Source organism: Dipteris shenzhenensis, chromosome 22 (genome assembly GCF_047967505.1).
Source record: "Dipteris shenzhenensis isolate YYH24624 ecotype China chromosome 22, Dip_SZ_1.0, whole genome shotgun sequence".
NCBI classification, from domain to species: Eukaryota; Viridiplantae; Streptophyta; class Polypodiopsida; order Gleicheniales; family Dipteridaceae; genus Dipteris; species Dipteris shenzhenensis.
The window spans coordinates 46228103-46237747 of record NC_141617.1 but is presented as its reverse complement, the minus strand read 5'-3'; positions in this window follow the sequence as shown (position 1 = coordinate 46237747).

Below are 9645 nucleotides of genomic sequence, written 5' to 3'. Positions count from 1 at the left end.
CTATCATGAGGATAGCACCCACATGTGTTGTCTATCATAGGCAATGTGCCAACCCACCTTTGGTCCTCATGATTTAATAAGGATGCATGGAAAAATTAACGGGAAAAGAGTAAGGGTGATGGTCAATGATAGTGCAACACATAATTTCTTAAACTACTCGTTAGTTAAGAAATTAAAATTGTGTGGGAGTCCAAGTGCCCATAAATATGTGGTCTCTTTGGCAAAAGGCAGTGATAAAAAAGTTTGGGACACCATGATACATGGTGTAGAGGTGGATATTCAAGGTTATCAGGATGCCTTGGATTTTAAAATCATGCATCTCGATCGAACAAATGTAGTGCTTGGTCGAGAATGGTTGTATAGTCTTGGGCATATCTTACAGTAGAGTTATCTTAATAACTCCATTATGTTTGAAAAAGAGGGTAGAGTCTTCTAGATTCAAGAAGAACATGATGTGCCCAACTCTCCTATTATTTGTTTGATGGAATTGTAATGACTACTACACCAAGAAGAATGCCAGGTATATCTCTATGAACTTACTTTTATTGGTGATTTTATGTCTACATTGGAAAGAAGTAATGTTGTTTTTGATAATGTTAAAATTTATAAATCTTCTTTCAATGATTTATTGTTTGAATTTAAAGATGTTTTCCCGTCTGATTTACTTAATGGTTTACCCCCTGAGAGGGTAGATCATAAAATACATTTAATTCTTAGATCTACCCCTGTTTGTAAATCCCCATATAGGCTTACTCAAACGGAGGAACATGAGGTTGAAAGACAGTTAATGGAATACCATAGGAAGGGCCAAATTCAACCAAGTAGCTCACCTTGGTCTGCACCAATTTTATTGGTAAAAAAAAAGGCTGGTACTATGCATTTATGCATAGATTACCGAGCACTAAATAAAATCACCATAAAAAATAAGTATCCTATGCCTCGCATTGATGAGCTCTTTGATCAATTGCAATAGGCAAAATATTTTACTAAAATTGATTTAAGGTCAGGATATCAGCAAGTACAAATTAGGGAAGAGGATGTCCCTAAGACATCATTTTGTATTAGGTATGGGCATTATCAATTTAAAGTAATGCCATTTGGATTAACAAATGCTCCAAAAACTTTCATGACACTTATGAATAGTATCTTAAGGCCATATTTAAGAAAATTTACTGTAGTATGTTTAGATGATATCCTTATTTATAGTAAAACCAGGAAAAAGCATTTGGAACATTTGCGAAAAGTGTTCCGGTTGCATAGGGATAATTCACTCTTTGCTAAAGAATCCAAATGTGAATTCTTTGCAAAAGAAGGAAATACTTAGGACATATAATATCCCAAGAAGGGGTTCGTATGGACCTTGACAAAGTAAGGGCCATACTGGAATGAACACATCCTACAAATCTAGAAGAATTACAGATATTCTTAGGTTTGTTTGGATTCTATAGGAGATTCATCTAGGATTATGCTAAGATTGCTGTTCCAATGACGGACCAGCTTAAGGGAAAGGGAAGCACCTTTACATGGGATGAACCTCAAAAGAGAAGTAAAAGTAGCTATAGCAACAGCTCCTATCTTAATCCCAATGAACCATTTGTGGCTGAGACAGATGCTAGTGATTTTGTTATTGGGGTGGTACTATTACAAAAAGGTCGACCAGGGGCTTTTGAAAGAAAAAAGTTAGATTGTGCCCAACGGAATTACTCGGCATATGAGAAGGAACTATATGCTATAGTCTATGCTTTAAAGAAGTGGAGGCATTATTTATATGCTACAATATTTGAGATCATCATTGATTAGGAGAGCATTAAGTGGATTTGTAATCAGCCAAAGCTTAAAGGCAGAAAAGCTAGATGGGTTGAATTAATGCAAGAGTTTGATATACAATTGACATATTGTGAGGGACAGTTCAATGTGGTAGTAGACTCCCTTAGCCGAATGCCAATTGTTAGTGAATTGAGTTTTACTCAATTTCAAAACGATTTCCTAGAGTCCTTAACGGGGAAATGTGAGTTTGATCCTCACTTCTTTGAAATATGGAAAGCAATTAGAATTAGGGATCCAACAAATCGAGGGGCTTTCAATGAGGGACTCGAATGGAAATGGTGACACACCACAGGTTGGTGATAAGGGACTCAAGTGGAAAATATATACTATTGAAGATGGCTACCTACTCTACAAGGGTAGAGTATGTGTCCCAGATAATAATGACATTTGGCACCAAATTTTTTTTAAATGTCATGATAGTTTGAGTGCTGGACCGGGAATTCAAAAGACATATGTGCTTCTAAAAAGACATATGTGCTTCTAAAAAGACATATGTGCTTCTATCAATATGTGTTATTGATATTCTCCTTGGGAAAGGTTGTTTTAGACAATTACAGAGTGATTACTTAATGTTCATCATTTATTTAGAGAGGGGAGGGATTCACATTCTTCAAGATTAACTTTTTGAAATTGATTTAGAGATGATATTTACATGAAAGCCTCCATCTTATGTTTAGATCATTCAAGTTTTTCCAATCCCTTTTTGTTAAGTCTTCAATTTCCATTGCCTTTTACTTTGATGTTCCTTCTTCAATGGTTCTTCTTAGTAGCTCTAAAGGGTAGGTAGTCACACACGTGGTTTTCTCTTCAATTTCTACACGGTTTCCTTTGCTACTTGATATTTTTTGTTCCAATTGGGGATTTGTATTCCTGCCTTGATAGTCTCTTGGCTTGTGCTTAGGTCATCACATTGCTATTAGCCTGGTATCAACCTTTATGATTACCAAGCTTGTAGCTAGTTTTGCTCACTTCTCCCATTAGTAGCTCCACGTTTTTCTTTAAAAATGTAACATTTTGGCTTCATATGTCCTTTAATCATAGAAAATGAAACACATAATATATTTGTTAGAATCCCTATTTATTTCAAACCCATGACCCATATTTGTCTAATTAAGGCCCCTAATCAACTGCATTCCATTGAAACTTTGTTGGGGGACACCAATAAATGGTTTGTGAGGATCCTCATTGTGGATATAAAGTCATAGGCCCTTTCTCCAAGTATCTACCTTAAAACAATTGAGCATCATTTAATCTCTTCCTTCTTGGAGCCTCTTCAAAAATGCTTCATCAAAAGTCATAAGCTCTTTCTCCAAGTCTTTACCTTAAAACAATTGAGCCTCATTTAACTTCTTTCTCCAAGTCTCTCCAAATCCTTTCTTCAATTCTCCACGTTAAAACAATTGAGCATCATTTAACTTCTTTCTCCTTGGAGACTCTTCAAAAATGCTTCTTCAATTTCAATCTATGTCATGAAATGGTTTATGTAGAATTTTAACCATTTCTTATCTTTTCCTTTAATATTTGCTGAGAGATAATTCAAATAGCCTTCATCTTTATTTATATCTAATAAGTAATAGTTTCTTAAGTAGCTTTGGATGTGTGAATGGGTATTCTCATTTAACTCACCCTTGAGAAATAGGTAACTTGACCTTCACTATTGTGATGTCGCCAAGTAAGATTTTGTGAGATTTGCACGAATTTGGATTAATATAATTGATTTCCATGAAATATATTTAGATGTACCTTGATAGTATGATCCACCTTAACTTCTTGTTTATGTGGTCAAGTTGGCAACTTGAGGTTTGGCTCTTTGCCTTTTGCTACTTGAATTTCTCTAATTGCTTGCTCTTTCTCAAGTAAGACTAGACTTGATTTGTGATCCCTTAATTACCTTCGAGTTATTTGCATTTTTCTCAAGTGAATTATCCAAATTCTATAATTAGCATGCACTTCTAGCTTCACAATTCCTATAAATGTGATCATTGCATCTATAGTTTCTCCGATCACACTCCTTCACAAGTGAATTTCATCAAAGGTAAAAGGTCTTATTATAATTAGGGTAAAGGTTTTATATATGTTCTTTTACTTTTAGAGGTTTCTAATTGTCCATCACTATGCTTTTTTTAATGGTTCCATCATAGGGAATCTTATTTAAGAGCTTGATCCACAAATCATCGTTGGGCAAATACTTGAAATACAATTGGATATATTAATAAGGATGGACATATTGGCATTCCCAAATATTTGAAAATCCTTTATACTAAATTTGGCTCGATAACGATGAATAATAGAGAAGATAGTTTTTTTGCTATATTGGTGACACTGAGGCTTAATACCTTGTATTTCCACTATCAAACTCCATTTTTATTTTCTAGAACTTTTAAATCCATGATTTCTAGAGGGTAAGACCTTGGAAAAACTCAAAAAACTGTTGTATCATTTAACTCCATGCACTCAAAAGCCAACTTTGCATTACTCACATAGGCATCACTCACACAAACACAACTTACATAGCAAAATACCTCCCTAGTAGAATCACCAAAATATAAAGGTTGGACTTATATCACCCATATTTCAAGGTTGGATTTATGTGAAAAGATACTATGGTCATCAATTACATATTTTATTGGGGACTATCAAAGATAAAGGTTCTATTAGGATAAAGAGGACTACTAGAATCAAGATGACTAACAAGTTGATAGCTTCACCTTGATCTTTGTTTGGGAATCTCTATAGTGTGCAGATGGCATGGCTCTTAGTTGTGTCTACACTGTACTTAATTACAGAGAAAGTTCATTGAGCCTGGCCTTTCTCATTCTACTTTCATACGACTTGACATGTCCAGCTCTCAAGAGTGTCACTTCATCTTTTGACTAAAGTGGGCAGTCTTATCTATCAACATGTTGGAACTCTCATAAAGATATGTGGAGATAATGTGTGAGCAATGACTTCCATACATGGAATTTAGAGAAAGAATCACAAATACATGGGGTAATGTCACAAGGATCTACGTGAAACAAAATACTAATCCTTAGGCACATCACATCCTTTCTGAAGCTGAATTAGGAGCATAAAGAGAGATAACTGAGAGATTAATTCCCTTCACATAACATTCCAACATTAGCCATCTATTTGTGGTCATCTATATTGACTTGAGTAAGGCCTCCAATTTTTAATCTCATCTTTAGGGCCCTCCTTAGGAATCAGTTTGATAATGCCACCATTAATGTGAAGGGGAAGAAAACCTTTCATTGAACTTTCTTGCCATAACAGTAATAGGTATGGTCCAACTAGCTCCCAAAAAAATTTGTAGAACTCAATGGGTAAACCATCTTCTCCTCTGCTTAAGGTGTAATACATTGACCAACACTAAGTATCTTGAGATTGACTAAGGCAAAGTACAAACTTTATGTCTTGGTGATAACAGTGACTCGGATTTTATTGTGGATGGTAGCCAATGAGGTGTCATCCACTAGGTGTATCTTGAGATTGTCTAAGGCAAAGTACAAACTGTATGTCCTTGGTGGTAACAGTGACTCAGCTTCTATTGTGGATGGTAGCCAACTAGGTGTCATCCATGAGGTCTACTAAGCAGGCTTCTACTTCTTGCTACAAAGCAAGGCATCCTCGACTATACACCAAGGGGCCTCCACAAACCTTCCTCACTTGTACCACCTAGACGTCTCATTATTGCTTACATCCTGCATCACTTTGCCTACCACCTTTGTGAAGTTGGCCTTTGGAATGAGGAGGTTAATAGATCCTTGATACATTTTTATCTATGGAAGAGTCACCATATACCAAGCTGAAATCTCCTCCATGTCATTAAGGGAGGGCCTTTTTGTGGGGACCTCTTCACGATGCGGTCTAGTGTAGAGGTTGGGGTGGTTGTCGTTGATGTACTCTCCCCTTCCAATCTTCCTCTTCATGATGTAGTTGCTCATTTAGTGCATGTTTCTTGCTTCTAACATCCACTCATTTGCATTTATTCCTAGGTCATAGGTCTCCTCTAGATGGGAATGTTCTCCCACCATTCTACTTGAGGGCTCACTACAATGTTGTCGGTCTTAGGGGCTTCTTGGGTTGGGTGACTTTTGGCCTTTTGCTTGCTACTGACATCGAGATAACTAGAATGGATTGAGAAAGTGCATGGGAGGGGTTGGGAGAGCAAGGGTAGGGTGGGGGTTGAGGGGCATGTGGGAGTGGGTGTGGGAGCGGAGAGATCCTAAAAGAATGGCATGAAAATGCAATCGAATTTCTTTATTTAAGGCCCAAAACCTAATTTTTAAAAGAAGAATAAAACTTTAAAGTGAAAACCTTGAATTAAAAACTTGTAATTAACATGCATAATCTCATTTATTTCCTTTCGTAATATTTGTCCATTAAACTAAATTCAAAGCCTCTAGACTAACTTTATTGTAGATCACATAACTAAAATTTAAAAAAAAAATAAGACTTATGCATGGGAAGATGCACACCATCAAGTTCATCTAACTCCACCTATATGGACAATGGACAAGGATGGCTTGTATTTGCTCCATGTGATACAATATACACATATTTAATAGTCTTGAGATCAGCACAACAAATGCAATTTTGCATAATTCGATCCAAAGCCCTTCAAGTAGCTCACCATTGTTATGATCTTTGATCACACTTGGGATATTGGTTTGGTCAAGGAACCAATTCAAATGTGTATGTGACTCTTTGTGCACCTACAAAACCAACTCATATTTTATTTCAAAATATTCTACGCATTTTAACTTGACCGTGTCCTGCACAAGTCTTTGAAAATCCATCACAAAATTGTTGTTGACTATGAGTTTTAATTCTCTACATTGTCCAACCTACCCTATCATAGTTATGTACTATGTACATGCTGAGGGTCTCCCACTAGAGCATGCTGAGCCTTATCCACATCGATTGGTTTTAAAAGCATGGCTTTAAATTTTGTTCCCACAAAATAACATGCATAAATATGAGTCGATATGCCCTTGTACTTTATGCTTGTAGTATCATAGACTCCCTATGCATTAATTGCATTAAATTATTCAACAACTTTGTTCATTGACTTAGATCTTGTATCTAATTTTAAACATTTGAATCTGGGATGTTGAATAGCAGATTCTTATAGTCTTTCCGTAAACACATCCGCTCATAGAACCAGAGTGTTCATCATGGATAAAAACAAGTTCTAAAACAATCCTACAACTCTCACTTGATGCTTTAAGTGACCACTTTTCTTGGATATTTCATCCATTAGATACAATTTCCTCTTATGAAGTCTTGGCCCATAGGAGTATCTTTCATGCATGCTAATGCTTTTGCAATTTTCTGATCTCATACTTTAAAGATGCATTTTTCTTCTATAAGTGAGTTGCATCTCTCCCAACTGAGTATCTAACGTTGGAATTTTTATTTGTAGTTCCTAAATTTTCTTCTTTATGCCAGCATATCGTGTTTTTTTCTCAAAAGTTGATTCCAAGACTCTAACATTAGAGTTTTACTGTCTCTTTTGTTAAAAAAAGATTGACATTGAGTGTGAAGGCTACTTGCTCCATGAGCATTTAACCTTTGGGAGTCTCCTAACAAACCACTCGCACTCTTACATATAGAAACTTAATAAAGTTGGATCCTGAAAAGAATGCAGCTACATATATCTTCCCATCTAACCACAAATCCATATGTGTTTTTCCTTGAATTTAAAGACTTACTGAATCACTTTCACTTGCTAAGGAGGATTCTTTCCTCTTTAGAAATGATGCATTCTCTGCATCGATTTGAAAATGAATGTCCATCTTTTTCTTACTTCTAGTGTCCTCCAAACAACATACAGACCTGACATGTTTCATGTTTGTATCAAATTAAACAAAAATAAAAACCCAATTGCATACAAAATCTACTAATTGAAATTTACATATTCAAGAACATATATACTTTGCAACAAGTAATGGAAAGTGTGTAGAGAAACAATAATTAAAATATGTCCATAGTGACAACAAGAAGAGAGAAAACAGAATTGCAGTGACAACAAGATGAGATTTATGAATGATCAAAGAGGAGTGATGAAAGATCTCAACTCTAGTAAGTTCATAGGATTAGTGAGAGGGTACAAGGATGACACTCGAGTAGAGGAACTTCAACGAGAGACCTAAGGAGATATCACAAATAGCTCTATTAGGCCATCCATGTTGCAAAAATAGATAATGATAAGCTAAGATTCAAGAGCTCAAGTTTTGGTTTGATATACTTGAAACTGGTTCCAAAACACTATAGCAAACAAAGAATGAAGGGATGAAAGCTAAGGTTTCATGACTTAGGTAGATGGGAAGAGGTGTCTCATATCCTCTTGTTCCACCTACATATCATAGAGTCAATATCCTCTTATTCCACCTACATTTTGTAGGGCCAATATCAACCCACTTGGCAACCTTGTTGCAGAGAGTAATCATTGATAGAGGATCTTCCATAGTAGGAATCTAATTTCCCAAACTGGGACTGCTTCTAGATGGCTTGATTAGCCTAGATCCACAGTCAACCTCCCCTTTGGAGGTTTCAAATCATGTTAAGTCCGATGGGTAGCTACTATAACTATCATCCTCAAGCTAGGACCTTTACTTTGAGGCCAACTGGCAATTGTATGCCACTTATCGCCTGCCATGCCAAAGATTTCTAAAGTAGATTTGCTTCACCAAGATTTAGCCTAAACCTTTATGTGGGATCATGGAAACAAACCCAATCAGCCTTAGCAATGCCCCACAGATTCTTCGAGATGCATATCTCTTTTTGGTATGCCTTGGAAATGTCCAACCAATGTAATGGTTGACTTCCCTTTCTTCACCACTTGGCCCCATTAAATATTTTTGGAATACTTCTATCCCCTCGAAAGCCCTTGTGATCTTTTGAATCTCCAACCAATTTGAAATTTTTAACCACTACTAGTGGGGTAATTTAATGGTCCTTCACCTTGAAAGGAGTTTTATTACAACTCCCTCCTTAGAGGTACTGCTATAGTGGAGGATTGGATTCTCCTTTGTGAATTTCTACGCATAATCCTAAAAAAAGGCTAATTGAGTTGGGGTGCTTTCATGGAGATCATGCTTTTCTAAGGGTCTTTACACATTGAGGCTCTGCTCACCTTAGACACTCCTCATAGCCAATGGGACCCATGGGCCATGGAGAGCACTCAGGCTTTATGCACTACCTACCACACTCTCCTCCTTGTGTCCTACTGGGTTGCCCCATGTCAATCCCAAAATCTGCCCATCTAAGGGTAGCCAAGGTTGGGTGACCATGGATGGGCACCTCCAATGGGTTTCTTTTGTGCTAGAAGAATCCAATAAATGGGCTCTCCCATTTTTGGCTTGCCCTAGTGGGGAAAGGCTTTAGTGAAGCATCGATTCCTGTGGAGATGGTAAAATTAATTGATTTTTTTTTGTTTGTTGCATGTAAATATTTCTATATTCTTCTTTAGTGAAAAGTAGTAGCAGATTTGCAGGGCCCAGGATGCTACAAATTGACGACGGCAGTTGGCAGTAGGACTTTAATATGAGGCTGAGCATGTGGGAGCCGTGCGCACGTTATCTATAGTGCAGAATTGCATAGTCTTGTGGCACAGCGGGTTTCAGATCTGCTATAGCGGTGCAACCTACTAGGCTACTACTACTCGGATACTCAGAGTCAAAGTTCAGAGGTGGATAAAAAGGGATAGCTTTGGGACTCATGTAATACGTAGTAAGCTTTTTCTTACGGAATGGTGGAAGGTTGCGTGCCAATTCGCCCTTCAAAGCTTTTGTGAAAGTACAGCCCAGCGCGTTC